Below are 16,132 nucleotides of genomic sequence, written 5' to 3'. Positions count from 1 at the left end.
TAATAGCCAAGAATGGCTGACTCATATTGTGTCAAGGGACACATACCAAGGTACATTCACCCCCGATCACAGAAGGGAGGGACTTGTCAGAAATTGTGTAGAATAGGAAAACAGTAAAGTGGATGGTATCACCAGTTTGAGCCTTATCGCATATCACACCAAAGAAATCCATCATAACATAAACCAAAGTATAGATAGAGGGCAGTACAACAGTGCCCGATCACAGGCTCATCATAATCCAATGACCATGCATCTGATCTGATGGTATGACACAAACATATGTCAGTGTTGTAGCACAGGCACTGTGGCCTGCAATGATAAAACACATCTACATCAACATACAGTTCATACAAGAATAGTGATTAGCCTATGTGAAGGGTGAATGACTTGCTTGCAATTGATTAAAACATTCCATGTGATCACACACATTATGCAATTGGCCCAACACAGCACACTAAATAAGTATAATGTGCACTGCTGACCTTCCACCCAAACAATGTTCAAGCTGCCTTGGCACAGGTCTCATATACCCCAAATCTGTGACCTACATTACCTGGAACAATTCATGTTCACTTCGCATGTCAGAACTGCATCAGATACCAGCCAATGTCACAACGTTAAAATGCCCACATGAGGATGTCATGGAGAAGGTTCCTGTGCAAGGTCAAAATAAGGAGTACAGGCTTGGAAACATACCTATTACACAAATCACATAGCAAGCATCTAGAAAGAAAATTACATTGCAATGAGACTGACACAAACAAAGTAGCTACATCATGGTGAGGATATGTCAAAGGCTAACCCTTCAAGAATACTTTGGCTAAATATTGCAGAGTGTCTGCTCCCTAGTTATTTCCAAATCACCCAACTCCACATATTCTATTCTCACAACTAAAGTTATTTGAACAGTCGCATTCATCATATCACATGACATATTTGTAGTCATGAAAAGTAGTTATTGATGAGATATTCCCGCAAGTCAGCTCCTTCCACTTCTCCACTGTCATCCTCACTTGGCATTTCATGAGTCTCACGGGGTAGCATTGCAGGCTCCCCCTCCTCTGGGATGCATGGTATATTCCTCCGCAGGTCGATGTTGTGGAGGATGCAGCATGCCACAGTGATCTGACACACTTTCCTGGGTGAGTAGAGAAGGACTCCACCTGTCCGGTACAGACACCTAATCTGGCCGTTGGTAGCCCAAAAGCCCGCCACCCTACCTTGTTCTTCCAATGGTCCTACTTGAAGCCTACTTCCCCTGTCGTAGTAGGATTCCTCATTGGCGTTAACAACCAAGGACGGTTTGGATATGCAGAGTCGCCTGTTATGGAATAGTACATATGTGCTACAATGAGTCTCTCACTTCATGATTTTAGCACCTGACATTGCACACATACTGTGAAATGTATACATCCACCAAACAAAGAACTTGCACTTTCATGGAATGGAAGTTCTTTCTGTTGCAGTATACTTGTTCATTGACATGCAGTGAAACCAAGCTAACATGTGTGCCATCAATGGCCCCCACTAAATGTGGGAGGTGGGCAAAACCATAAAAGTCAGCCTACACATGGGCTAAATCCTGATGTTGGGGAAAATGGATGTAGCTGTCCAGGTGTTTCAACATTGCTGAGAGGACATCCTTCAACACCAGACAGAACATAGGTTTGGACATGCCAGCTGAGAGGGCCATTGTATGTTGGAAGGACCCTATGGCTAGGATGTGCAGTACTGACATGACTTGTACAATGGGTGGTATGCTGGATGGATAACTAATAGCTGGCATCATATCTGGCTCCAGCTGATGACATAAGTTCACTATTGTTTCCGGTTCAGGCGGGAAAGGAGGATGATGTGATGTTCTTCCATGGTCTGAAGGTCTGGCAGTGGACAGTAGACATGAGGTTGTCGCATCCCCCCCTGGATACCTATGTATGACAAGACATGACTTGTAACATTAGTCATTGTGTCCACAGCAACATACATGATATCATGTGGTAAGGCATTTCAGAAGCGATAGACATGGCAACCAGTACACATCACAGCTGCAAATAACACAAGGGTCACATGTGACCCCAGTGGTTCTCCACACATGTGCACACAACATGTATCTGGACCAAACTCAAAGATGTGCAACACAATATCCCCTTGAAATGTGACTGGATATCCCGACTGCCAAACTGACCATCAATGGGGGATGACTGTGCCCCCACTGTCAGGGCCAGCCTTAGCGCTGGTGGCACTCTGCATGACAATGTTTGTTGGCACCCCCAATGACCACATACGCCACAAGTTCCCTCGCTACCAATTTTTAACAGTGCCCATCAAGACTACATAATGACTCTCTCTCAGATGCATTTAATTAGTTTTGTGGTGCCACTAATTTCAGTGTACGGTGTCAGAGCACTTTATATCGCACACACCTTACACAGAGACAATCAGTCATAGGTTTGCAAATCAGTGTATGTGAAATGTTACATAAGACAGAGATCTAAAAAATGTAGGAGTTACATATCATCCATACTGGTAGGCTGTATAGTTTAGGAGTGTTTAGGCTGGAGAGTCACAAACTCAGATTTTTAAATGCAACACCATGGTCGGGGGTTCTCTTTAATAATAATTGATTTATTCCCAAATGAGCTCTTTTTGCAACATTAGGATAATGAAAGACTGGGGGAAAAATGATAATGCCCTAATCTATACTTTTGGGAATGCATGCAGTTCTTTGATGACTGTTAATAACTTACTGTTCTCTATTAGGACTTTAACCTATAAACTATTAGTGACAAAAGGACCTCTCTGACAAAAGCAGTAACCCACTGACCAATCTGCATCATATGTACTTTGTGATCTACATGGTACATGTCCTTTGCACGAGGCATATTAACCCACTATGCTACCTGAAAACTTCAACTAGAGAAAACTGCACACTCTCTCCAGCAAGAACATTAATCTTCAGAGTTATTTTGACATTTTTATTGTTGCCTGAAAATTCCTGAAGGCAAAGAACACTGCAGTGGGGGTTTTAAAAACTATATTATAGTTGCAACTATATCACCCCCCGCCCAAAGTCAGTACCCGGTGTGGCTCCCACTGTTAAATGCTATCCGTGCCCTGCAACATACTACAATAGTGCTTGATTATTAGGACCTACATGACAAGACAGGATAGGCATGTTTGTGCGCTCAAAACAACATTTTCGGAGGTGTGACGCAGTTTGTGAAGTACAATACAGCATTTCAGGGCTCCAAAATGGCAGCTGCCTGACCTACTCCACTGAACCTACTCCAGTGGACATCAGGAACTGCCCGCGACCGCTGGCAGAAGTCGTCATGGTGGTAGGTGGCTGCAACCACGGTGGACACAGCCATAGGCTAACGTTGTTGCCAGTGGCGGACGTGACTGCCATGTTCTGCAGAATCATTCACTTCCCTCCTTACACTACTGCCAGCAAGACCTCCACTACCTGAGCTGCTATGTACCGCCTCAGGGAGCAATCATGCCACGTCAGCAGGTGATAGGAGCTGGAGAGGCTAGTGAATGAGGCTAGTGTCCATATGGACAGCTCTATGGTGCACCAGAAGAGCAGGTAAGTACCAAATGTGCACAGTTTTCTCTGTACTTCACCATCCTTTCCCCTCTCACAGGCTACAATGTGGCCATGTGTTCCAGGTTGACTAATCATGTGCCTGTTGTTGCAGTCTGTGTGGCATTAATGGGAGGGATAATGTGCGGGTATTGGTGGTCAGTGCCATATGTTAAGTTCAGTCACATTGTGTTGTGTGAGTTTTTGGGGTTCCTAGATCCTCCTTGTGCTGGATGCACACAACTTGGTGAGGAAACATTACTGCCATCCACTGACATCTCTTTCCTCATGATTGTTGTAAATGTCAGACAACATGTATGTACACGACAGCATGAGCTGAGTATACAGGTTGTATGAGCCATCTGAAAGCAATTTGTATGGTGCCACAGAGATTTCTTAACACATCTGCCTTTGCTAAACTGTGATGTGGAAGGCATATCATGAGTCACTTTGCCATTCAGGTTGCCACATGCACCACATTCCAAATTGCTGTTGGCTACATGAGGTACTGTCATGCATGAAAGTGATGGGACTAGTCTGTCATGTAGGTTCTGTATGCTCTGCCTGCAGAGACCATGGCCTGTCAAGTGTATCTCCAAGTATGGGTCATAGTCTAGGCTTGGGTAGAGTCAATGTGGCTATGCAACTGTTGCACTGTGCCCACTCCCTGTACCCTAGCAGATCCTGACATGGGGCCAATATGAGGCACTGGTGGTAAATCCTGCCCAGAATGCTTTGTTCCTTTGATTAGATTAGGAATGGGTACAGAGGTAAATTATTAGTCAAAGCCATATGTGCACGTAGCATCATTGTCAATGTGTCTTTGACTCATGACAGGTCCCTTACTCCCACAGCCCTGTTGTCACCTTGACACAGGTCATTTTTGTCCTGACAGACTTATTGCATAAATAACAGTCTTCCAGTGTGGACAGTGTGTTGATACCTGGGTGGCCATGATATGTCACTCAGTAGCTTGGTCACATAGCAGAAACTGCACAACACATGCCTTTGTTTGTTGGATGCCATCTCTGAAGGATGCACACGTGTGTCCAAAGCAGTGTTCTGTGGTAAAGGTACATACCACAGAACCCCACCCCCTGAAATGGCATGAGTCAATATTTGTTATGGCATATGCCTACACATGGACAGGGAAGACTCTTTCTGTACCCATCATGTGAGTCCCTTCTTTGTTACCCATGTGTAATGTTTGAGTTTGTACTCTGTAGGGACTGTATCAGAAACTCATTCTCACAGAGTGTGAATGTGTTGGTCTATTCATGCCTACAGAGTTTACCCTTCAGAAGCAACATGGGTGTGATGTGTTTCATGGTGGCTCACATCGCAGTCAGGTTGCTAGAGCATGGGCTACATGATGCCAGTAAGCTTGCTTAGTTATTGTAGAGCCTGAGCAGGGTTGTGTGTTGGTCTGCAGATGGAGAAGTATATGTCTGTAGTCATGTCTCTGTATGTATGGGCTTGTATGTGTCACACCTGGGGAGTATTGACAAATAGGAAAGTCCTAGCCTTATGCTACTGACATGTATGTGACTCAACCATTTGTGATGGAATGTGTAATCATGATCTCTTGCTTTGTCTTTTGTATCGATGCAGGTCAACACCCATCAAAACATAAAGGATAATGGAGAGCCATCACCAAGAAGGCGCCAAATGCAGGAAAAGGTGGGACAGGTCCCTTACTCCCACAGCCCTGTAGATGCTAGGCCTGGAAGATCACTGAGGTCCATCAGGGTATGACCTCCAAATGTGGGCGGGGTGGCTATCAGACCATGAGACCACTGATGGGCTGCATTCTGGTGGTGGCTGATCCAGAGCTTGATGGATCCTTGAGAGCAGCACAGCAGCTACAAGTGGTTGAGTACAGGGCATAGTCCCGCCTGTCACATTGCCAAGTGAATGAGTTGGGTTCTGATAACTCCCGTGGACAAATAAGGATGAGCCATGTGTCACACAGTAGATGAGTGATTGTCTGTGTAGAGATGTCATGTGGTGCATACTGATGTGTTTTCCAAATTGACCCAGGAACCTAGGACACAACTGGGTAGGATCCACAAACCACTTTCTCTGCATGGGCGGCATATGCCTTGATCCTAACAACTACTGTTTGTTGTTGTAGTGTGTGTGTAATTTCTATTCAACAGACCATTACTCATAAATGTTACATGCCATAGGTAAGTAGGTGATGGATCACTATCCTCAGCCATGTGTCTAGGTAAACATGTATATATGCATCTGCTACCCAGAGGCTAGTTGTCTTCAGCATATGGCAGGTGCTGCTTTGTGAAGATGTCCAACATACATGTGACAGAGCTCACATTGTTCTTGGGATACAGCTATAGGTCAATACTTTCCCTTGGTAAGTGGAGAATGTCCATTGACATGATCTATGCACCATCACCGTTGTCAACATTCCTTGTGCTACATGTCAGAATGTGTCCCTTTCTCTTTTGAACAACATTTCTAAGCTGATTTTTCAATCATGGTCTACCTATGTTGATGGGATGATGTCTGTATTTCCTCACACATTTGTGCATGGCAAACTGTTCATGGAATAGTATATTTATAATGGGGGTACCTTTCATGTTGTGCCACAGACAGGAGTATATCACCATTGTTTATTGACTGACATATACCTCACCTGTCATAGCATTTCATTTGGCATGTACAACTGCAGAAGCAATGAGGGACATGACAGGTAGGTCTAGTGTGTATATCTATGCCCTTGATGTGCCATCATGTGGGAAAGTGCACTGCACATGAGTAATGGACAACGTTTGTGCCATGACTGTTGTCCAGCATCATGAAGTGACTTGCACTTATCTTGAAATCACGTGTTTGGGTTCAAGCATTAATCCACAGACAGACAGGGCTGCATGACCATAATTAGGACAATGTTGTAGCTTCCAATTTGGCAACATGTTGAGGGCCTTCAACAAGTACTTGCAAATCTCTGGTCCTCTCCAACATCCAAGGGACTAAAGGTGTCTGCTGATGCCCTCACAGTATGACATTGTAAGGGGTGCCAGACATTAGTAGTGATTAGCCTGGGGCTTGCTGATTCATTGTGTTATGGATTTTGGAGACATTTCTCCCTGACATATTGCACATGACGTCTACAATGTCCATTTCCATGCGACATGCGTGTCCTATCTGATTAACATTTATACTACCTCCATTACTCTATTGGGTCAAATAACACTGGGTGAAGTATGCATTGTTGGTATTTTTCCAGTGTGACATGAGTATTTCATGGCACCTTCTCCAGGCTATTGCACTTTTGCCATCACATGGAAGGGTTTTGTATCATCATTTTTTATTGTTGGGTCGTTATGTATCTGATAAATATATGCGTGCATGACCTTGTGTGGGATCTGTGGAAATGCATTTGGCATTGACCTTCTATTGTATGGCAACAGGTAACAGGTTTGCGGTGTCTCCTACTTGGCTATTGTGATTGCACAACTTCTGCTATGCAGTTGTAGTTGTCTGAGATCATGAATTTCCTGTGGGAAACTGTTGACAGTTCAGATGGCATGCATGCATATGATATATAATATGTAGAGGCCACTAAGGTAGAGTGGTAGAGTTTGTTGCTGGAGCCTACTTGATATCCTTGTAATGTTTGGTAATCAGAGCTGTTGTTAAAGTGTGATCATGGACACGTGATGACTCTACTTCTCTTTGCATTAGCAGCGCCAGCACCGACACATTAAGGAGGGGGTGCACAGACGAGTGGGGAAACATCTGGCCACGGGACCTCTGGTCAAGACACCATCAACACAGAGGGACCCAGTGGACTGGAGGGTAAGGGGAGTGCCACGGGGGGATCAGAACATCCTCATCATCATCAGATTCTTCCTCCAGTGGATGATCCCTAGTGGTGGCAGACCCATTGGTGCTTCCCCCTGTCCATCTTTGTCCACCACCTCCTGTTCTATTGCCGCCTCCCTGTTGCTCCCCACCCAGTTGACCGTGCCCACTCACCCAAGAGGGTGGGCATCTCTACTGTTACAGGCAACTCTGCCAGCCCCTGGTACCCCTGCTGTTCTAAGTGCGGCGTCTATTGACCTCCTAAGATGTATCTCTCTGGGTCAGTCAGCCACTGTGAATGCCATCCAGGGATTGGCAACTCAGCTACAACAGACAAATGCATTCCTGGAAGGCATTCATGGTGCAATGGCTGGCCCACAGAGATTTTTTCAGGCTCTGGCCTCCTCACTGATGGCAGCCAGTCCCCGCCACCTTCCGTCCCCCATCCACCTCCATCTTCCCAATCAAAATCCTCCGTTACCCTACTTATCCAGAGCATTCAGACCAGACTGATCTGCTTGCATCCACATCCACACACAAGAGAAGCCCACACAGACACAAGAACCAGAAAACACACCAGGACGCAAGTAAACAACAGCCACACACAGACACAACAACAGTCACCACTTCCCCAGACACCCACACCACCCTAGCATTACACAGAAAAAATCCAGCATTCCCACAGGCGCCACAACAGCAGATCCACCACACATCCACCGCAACCACCATACCTGCATACGCCACAACAGACACACAGTCATCTACCACATCCAGCAGACAGCACCCCAACAGACACCACTCCATCCCCCAGCACCTACACCTCCCAGACCCCAAGACACACAAATACACACTCACCCAACCAACACACACCCACCAAACACTAGCATACTTCTCAGAAGCACACACCCACAACATCCACACCAACACAGCAGACAGCCACTCCCTCAACTTCCAAACCCCAGACCCCCTTCTGATGACCCTCCCTGTGTTTCTAAAAAATATGTTATGTTTGACCTTAACCATTCCCCTGTTCCCTCCACCCCTTCTCCGAAACCCGAGAGCACCTCATCCACCTCCCACCCCTCCCTTCCACCTCTAGGGCCTCCCCTACCCCCCATGCCAGCACCTATACCTCTCCCCCAAAGAAGAAGCCCACATCTCCCAAAAAGCAGACCACCCCTCACAAATCCCAGACCAAACTTCACTCCCTAATCTGTCCCCCCCCCCACACCAAGGATGATCCCTGAGCTGCCTGCCTGCCCACTTGATGCCCCTTCTTATGGAGGTTCCATGGCAGTTAGGAGTAAAGTGAGGGCACCATGACATGCCTGTGCATCACACTATGGATTGGCCAATGAGCTTGGCCTTTGAAAATGTAAGATTAATAAACTCAAACAGTTGTATTTTTTGGGTACACATTTGTCCTGCATATTCTTTTCTATATTTCTACCATAACATTGTTCCTGAGTGACTTGTGTTGTCTACCTACAGTTGTGTGTGTTTCAGCCTGCTTGCTGAACCAATTGCTCTTGTTTGCAGTATCTGATTTTATGGGCAGTGCTGGTGTCCTCGAAGACAAGGGTATAAGTTGAGTGTATGGATATGTGGGTGTAAATGCACTGGTGGTGTCTTGGCATCGAGTACTATCTGTTATGGTAAGTATTTAATCCTGTGTTGTCCAATGTGACCATGTATGGTGTTAGACTTGTCCCCCTTATATGGATTATGGATTAATCTGATGTGTGTCAGCTGTAATTTTGTTTGTGCAGACATGGAGTATGTTGAATAGTGCTACCTTTGTTTGCATTTGACTGTGCATGTTTCCATTTAGCTGTGTACCTTGCAGCTACTTCATGTAGAGGTATATCCCATGCAGTTGGAGTTGTATGTGCTTTGTTGACTTGCACTTTCACATAGTGCAGATAAGCTTGTCATCTGGGTCTACTATTGTTTGTCCTGGAGATACCGGAAAGTCCAGTTCCTGTGCAATAGTTGTTTTATGGGCAGTTGCAAGGTGATTTGTGTCCCAGGGCAGCCTCCTTCCCTGGGTGTTCTTGCTGGCCCCATCCCTATTGTGAAGGTATTGTTTTGCATAGTGAGGTTTGCATATTTGTTTCTCTGATCATTGTGCATCTCATTTTCCTTCCATTGTCTTACAATCTGTGTGATGTGTTTGTCAATTGCAGGGCTGTTTAGTGGGAGTGTTGTTTGTGTTCCATGCCACATCCATACATATGTGTGTTGAATGTGATGACAGTCCATGGCATGTGAGGAATGTAAGTGTGTGAGTTATATTTGTATATGTGATGTCGGTGTGTTGTTGGTATTCTGTGACACAATGTTGTATACCCTTCACTGTCCCTGTGCATCAGATGGTCAGACGTATGTTTTTGTGTAGTGTTGCGGTTCAGTGTGAGTGACCTGCCCAAAGGGGACGTATTGTGACTGTAAATGTGTCCATCTTCATGTATGACTCCGACTGTGTATACAATGAGACATACTTTATACCTGTAGCCTGAGCCCCAAGTCATGTGGACGATGGTGCAACGATCTGTAGTAACGGTTGATGACACAAGTAGGTGTGTGTACTTATGGTTGGTTGCGCCCACAGCGACATAGACCTAGTACACCTTCAATGCTGAGCAGCAGCAGCAAGATGTGCGTGATGGGCTCCATGGCGGAATAGGATGTGTAAGGCGGCCTGCAGGTGAGTGTCTCCCTTTATTCTCAGCGTTTCTGCCTGGTTGGACCACCACGGTCACATTGGTGGTGTGTAACCTCATATTGTGTCTGGCGGCAACACAGGCTCTGCAGGCCTGTTTGTGCTGCCTTGTGATCGTGGCAGTCTGCGCTGCCTCGCAGTGCCAGCAGGACCACTGCTGTCTTTGCTCCATAGGCTCACATGACTCATAATCTGGCGGTCCGACCGCCAAACAAACAGCAGTCCGACCACCACCGCCACTTCCATGGCAGTCGAGGGACCACCAAACTCATAATGAGGCCCTTAGTCTTCATGTTTTTATAAAGTTGGAATACAAATGTTAATATTTTTAAAGTTTAACATTTTCAGTTTTCAACATTGCTGGGTCAAAGTTTTAGGACCATCTCATCCCATTTTCGACTTTTTTACTACAAGTAAAGAAGCATAGCATACAGTACATAAGGCACCATAGACTCCATGTCTTCAATACCTTTTTATGTGTTTTGGTGATACTTTGATCGTGACTTTGTGTGCTAAGAGTTCCAACATCACGTTTGTGGTGTGCTAATCAGATTAAAAAGTGCATGAGTATTTCAAATGTCGACTCCTTTATCCTTTTGATCTGATGGAACATTGGGCCACCGTTTTGCATGGCGCAAACTGTGAAATTCGCAGTTTGCGGCATGCAAAACGGGCATCGCGATGCACATTCCCATTTTGCAAGTCGGTACCAACTCGCAAAATGGGAATACGACTCGCAAATAGGAAGGGGTGTTCCCTTCCTATTTGCGATTCGCACCGCGATGCAGAATTGCTTTGTGACCGCGAACGCGTCACAGACATGGAGGTCTGCTGTCTCCAGCAAGCCACCATCCCTGTGAGTGCATGGAATTGCAAGGGGGTCGCAAATTGCGACCCCCACTTCATTAATATTATTGTGGTGGGTCTTTGCGACCCCCTTGCGATTCGCAGATGGTGTCATGGACACCATTCTGCATATGATTTTGTGACTCGCAAATTGCGAGTCGCTCCGACTCGCAATTTCCAAAGCGCAAAATCATATCTACCTGCATCTGGCCCATTGTTCCTTTGAGTAATATAATTATACCTTCCATCATAAAGGTTGATCACACCTTAGAGTTGAATACTTACCAGACATCACTAGGGTACCCAGGTCATGCGTAATGTGCACCTCATGTATTTTTCACAAATATATGTTTCTGTGTGTCAAGATCAGATCTAGCAAGCAATAGCAGAAGTTGAAGTCACCATGGAACACTCAGGCAAACAAAATACAAAATCAGCTAAGTTTGGCAAAAACCATAATAAGCAAATCTTTAATTGACTCAACTTAAAAACATTTTTTTCATTCACAGTGTAATCGCGTAGTAGAGGAGATAGGCAAAAATGGATGTGTTCTTTGGGCCTTTAAACGGGAAAATACAGCAAAGGAAAATGCAGTCATATCCATGAACGCCAATTCACCAAAGTGCCAGGGGTAGCAGAAATGACATCAGATGCCCTTTGACCTTCAGTTTCACTCACACACACATGCTTACACATACACACACATTCACACTTACACAAGCTCTCTCTCTCACTCTCTCTCTCTCATGTAAACACACACTCACCCATGAGCACATACACAACATACATTTAAAAGCATTTTTTTACTTATCTCAGCTGCCAAGAAGGTCCTATTCCAGCTAGTTGTACTCCATTCTTCCTTGCACTAATATTGAATAATGAACCATAATTCACTATTAGTGTAATAAAGAATTGATAGAAAACAAAAAGTGTGGAGCTCCAAAACGACAACCATAAGAACAAGCTTTGCCAACTCTGAGGCCAGGGGCCGCTAAAGCAGTGCCAGGGGTCGCAAGGGGCAAGCCAGGGCTTGCAGGTGAGGCCCCTGGTGGCCCCTAAATGACATCCATAGTCTTCTTCATGTGTAATTGTATCCAGGCAATACCTAAAAGCCAATGGACCAGTGGATATATCTGTTCTATTAGTGAAGGAATTGAGTTTGCCATTTAAAAAAACAAATAGTGGTCACTAACAAAGCGTTAGAAATGGGGTCTCTAGTTGGCAGCCAGTTTACACCCTTTCCAAGTAGGGACCCTCACTCTAGTCAGGGTAAGGGAGTCACACACCTAAGATAATCTCTGCTTACCCCCTTGGTAGCTTTGCAGGGGCACTAAGACTTATCTCAGGGGCAACGTGTGATGTATTTGTACACACACACACAGTAAACAGTGTCAACACCACAAAGGTACTCCACACCAGTTTAGACGAATAGCCAATATTTATCTGAGTAAAACAAGACCAAAACAACAAAAATCCAACATACACAAGAAAATATATCAATTTTTAAAGTTAAAAGAGTCTTAATCCACAGGTATCAATAGATGCGTTGCTTTAGCACAAAGTACCTGGTGTGCTTCAAAAATAAATTCGCAGGTGAGGTGATGCCCCAAAAAAGCAAGCAATGCATTGATTCCTTACTCACAAGTGAGGTTGTGTGTTGATTCTTTCCCTGCCGGGTAGGCAAAGTGCTGATTCTTTCCCTGCAGGACAACGATGAGTCAATTTCTGGCCATGCAGCCTTGGTTCCTTGCACTGATGATGAAGATTTGATGCCCAGGAACGATGCGTGGAAAATCCAGACACACGGCAACAATGGATCTGTGCTGAAGCAGGCGATGCATCGAATTCGCCGACAATGCGTCAATTTTTCAGCCACAGTGCAACTGCTGCTGCTACAGTGGCTGCAACAGCCGCAGTGTGTGTATTTCGATTTAGGTCACCAGCTTCCACTTCCAAGGGCCCAGGGACTGGATTTGGCACCACTTGGCAAGTCAGGACTCTCAGCAGAAGAGCGCAGGCACTGGCAGATGAAGTCTTTGATGTCCCTGAGAATTCACAATAGGCGGCAAGCTCAGTTCAAGCCCTTGGAGAACCTTGGAAAGCAGGATGTAGAAAGCAAAGTCCAGTCCTTTCACTCCCAGAGTAGAAGTAGCAGCAGCAGGACAGCACAGCAAAGCAACAGGCAGAGTGGCAGGTCCTTCGCATCGAGCTCTTCTCCCTGGCAGAATGTCCTCAGTCCAGAATTGTTCTGAATTTGTGGGCTCTGCAGTCCAATACTTATACTCATTTCTGCCTTTGAAGTTGGCAAACTTCAAAGGAATGTCTTTGTAGTGCACAAGACCCTGCCTCTCCCTGTCCTGGCCCCAGACACAATCCAGGGGTTGGAGACTGCTTTGTGTAAGGACAGGCACAGCCCTATTCAGGTGTAAGTGATCACTCCTCCCTCCACTCTAGCCCAGATGGTTCATCCGGATATGTAGGCTATACCCTAGCTCCATTTGTGTGACTGTCTAGAGTGAATTCACAAACAGACCAACTGTCATTTTGACGTAGATGTGTATTCCACAGCCAGGCAGAGGCACAGAATGGTTAAGCGAGAAAATGCCCACTTTCTAAAAGTAGCATTTTCAAACTTACACAATCTAAAAGTCAACTGCACAAAAATATATATTTTTAAATTGTGAGTTCAGAGACCCCAAACTCCACATTTCTATTTGCTCGCAAAGGGAAGCTGCACAAGATATTTAAAGGCAGCTCCATGTTCACTTATGAAAGATGGCCTGGGGCCTACCTTAGGGGTGTCTTACATGTATAGAAAGGGCAGGTTTGGGCTTGGCAAGTGGGTACACTTGCCAGGTCGAATTGACAGTTTAAAAGTGTATTCACAGACAGTGTAGTTGCGGGTTTGAGCCATGTTTACAGAGCTACTCATGTGGGTGACGTAATCAGTGCTGCAGGCCCACTAGTAACATTTGATTTACAGGTCCTGGACACCTCTATTGCACATTACTAGGGACTTACTAGTAAATCAAATATGCAATCACGGAGAAAACCAATCACCAACCGAATTTACCACTGTTGACCACTGCTAAAGTGCACGTGTCCTCTGTCTAAAGTGCCCTGAGACCTAAAGCCATCAAAAACAGATCAGAAAAACTAGGAGCAAAATGTTTGGGGATGACCCTGCAAAAAAGGGTAAGGTCAAACACAAAGTAATTTTGATTGTTGGATGTTTATGGTGATTTTCTGCCTACGCTCAGAAAGTAGCTTCAATCAATCATTTTCCACCATTTTTACTTGTCATGTGGATGATGGGTAAACAGTTCATATATCCACTAAAAAGTGTGTATGACTAGTATGCAAAATACCAAGGGGCATACAATAACGTAGACTATCAAGTGATTCCAGAAGGTGGCCACTTGTATGCTCAGCAAGAACCATCAGACTCATGGAGCTCATTTAGCAGCTGTGAAGGTGTCTTTGTGAGAGGAAGTCGAATCCAAGTTGAGCTCCCCAGATGGTTTCTTCCTGTGCCTGCACTAAATGAGAAACTGTATGAGTACTTCACTAACCAAGCCGTGTCGGAGTTGGGTGGCAGTGAGCTTTGAGGCCAGAATCAGCTTGGAGGCAATCAGGCCCACGGAGTCTACCAATGGGTGTTGATTCATCAAATTGCCAGGAGCAGCAGAAGGAACGTTAAATGCCCTTTGACCCCAATGACATACCGGGAAGGGATGTTATAGGAACAGTGGCCTGCTGTGACACACGGCTCAGCTGTCTAATTCGCAACTGTGTCTTTTTTATTACCTCTCATGCACCTGTCTTTCTCACCTGTTGCTTTCTCTTTCGCACACCTCCTGTTTCCTCTTCTATGTCTACTGTGTATTCCTCACTGGTCTCCTTAGATATCTCACGCCTGAGTTTCTCATCTTTTATTTCTTTTTCACATCTTTCACTTGTCTCCCACCCTCATACTCGTTTACCTGTCTCTTTCTCACTGATCTGTCTATATATCAGCCTCTCCTTCAGATTTTCTAAATCTTCCTGTGTCTCTTTCTACACTGTATGACCACCCTGTCTCCATTTCCTCTTTGTCACTTTAGTAGCATTCTCAATTGTCTCCCTTCTTTCAGCTGACAATGTCTCCCCTGCCCACCTCCCTGCTTCTCTTAGTTGTCTTCTAACCTTTCTCTTTATCGCGTCTATCTATTACACTCATCTTCCCTTCTCTCAACCATTTTCCCTATTACTGATCTTAACTATCTCCCCATCCCCTGCCTCTCCTCCTCTTTGAACAGACTCTTAAGTAGTCTCTCATTTGTATCCCCACTATTTCTTAGCTGCCTCGTTATTTCTTGTCTTACCTGTCTATCTCAGAGCTTTATTTTTCTGTTGGAGTGTAGTTTTATAATCAAAATTAACATGAAATGTTTACGAATTAATGCATAATGATGCCGCGTAGAAAATGTATAAATGTGCTTTACTAAACGTGTGTTTGAAATGTGCCCACGGGGAGTGCCACCAATGTATACGATGATAAATGAAACTGACTAATAATGAATTATGAATGTACTAATGTATGATTTATGCTAGCATTAAGAATTACATGTTTAGGTTTTGCTGAATAAATTTCTAGGCCTTAGTTAGCATGAGTCGGGCCTAGCTGCCGGTCTCATATTAAATGTGTTTTTCTAACGTGCAATGTGCTGACTTGCTGAAGGACATGTAGCTGTACTTTTCCAGAAGCTAGAAAGATGTGTGTAACCGTAGTAAATTCTTTCTCATGAGACTCGACTTGCTCAAGGAGACATTCTTGCCGAAAGATAGATAGATAGATAGATAGATAGATAGATAGATAGATAGATAGATAGATAGATAGATAGACAGATAGATAGATAGATAGATAGATAGATAGATAGATAGATAGATAGATAGATAGATAGATAGATAGATAGATTGCATCAGCAGGCCTGGCAACAGCCATCCCCCTGACAGTAAAGGAGCGCATTTGGAGGAAAGAATTTATAGATATTTTTACACTATTAGAAATACAGCTAGAAGGCCTAGATCTGACCGTATGTGACAAAAAAGACAATTACAGAAGGGAGAGGAAGAGAGCTAGGAAAGAGAGGAATTTTGAGAACTGGCTA

Source organism: Pleurodeles waltl, chromosome 9 (genome assembly GCF_031143425.1).
Source record: "Pleurodeles waltl isolate 20211129_DDA chromosome 9, aPleWal1.hap1.20221129, whole genome shotgun sequence".
Classification (NCBI taxonomy): domain Eukaryota; kingdom Metazoa; phylum Chordata; class Amphibia; order Caudata; family Salamandridae; genus Pleurodeles; species Pleurodeles waltl.
The sequence above is the reverse complement of the archived record's forward strand: the minus strand, read 5'-3'. Positions refer to the sequence as shown.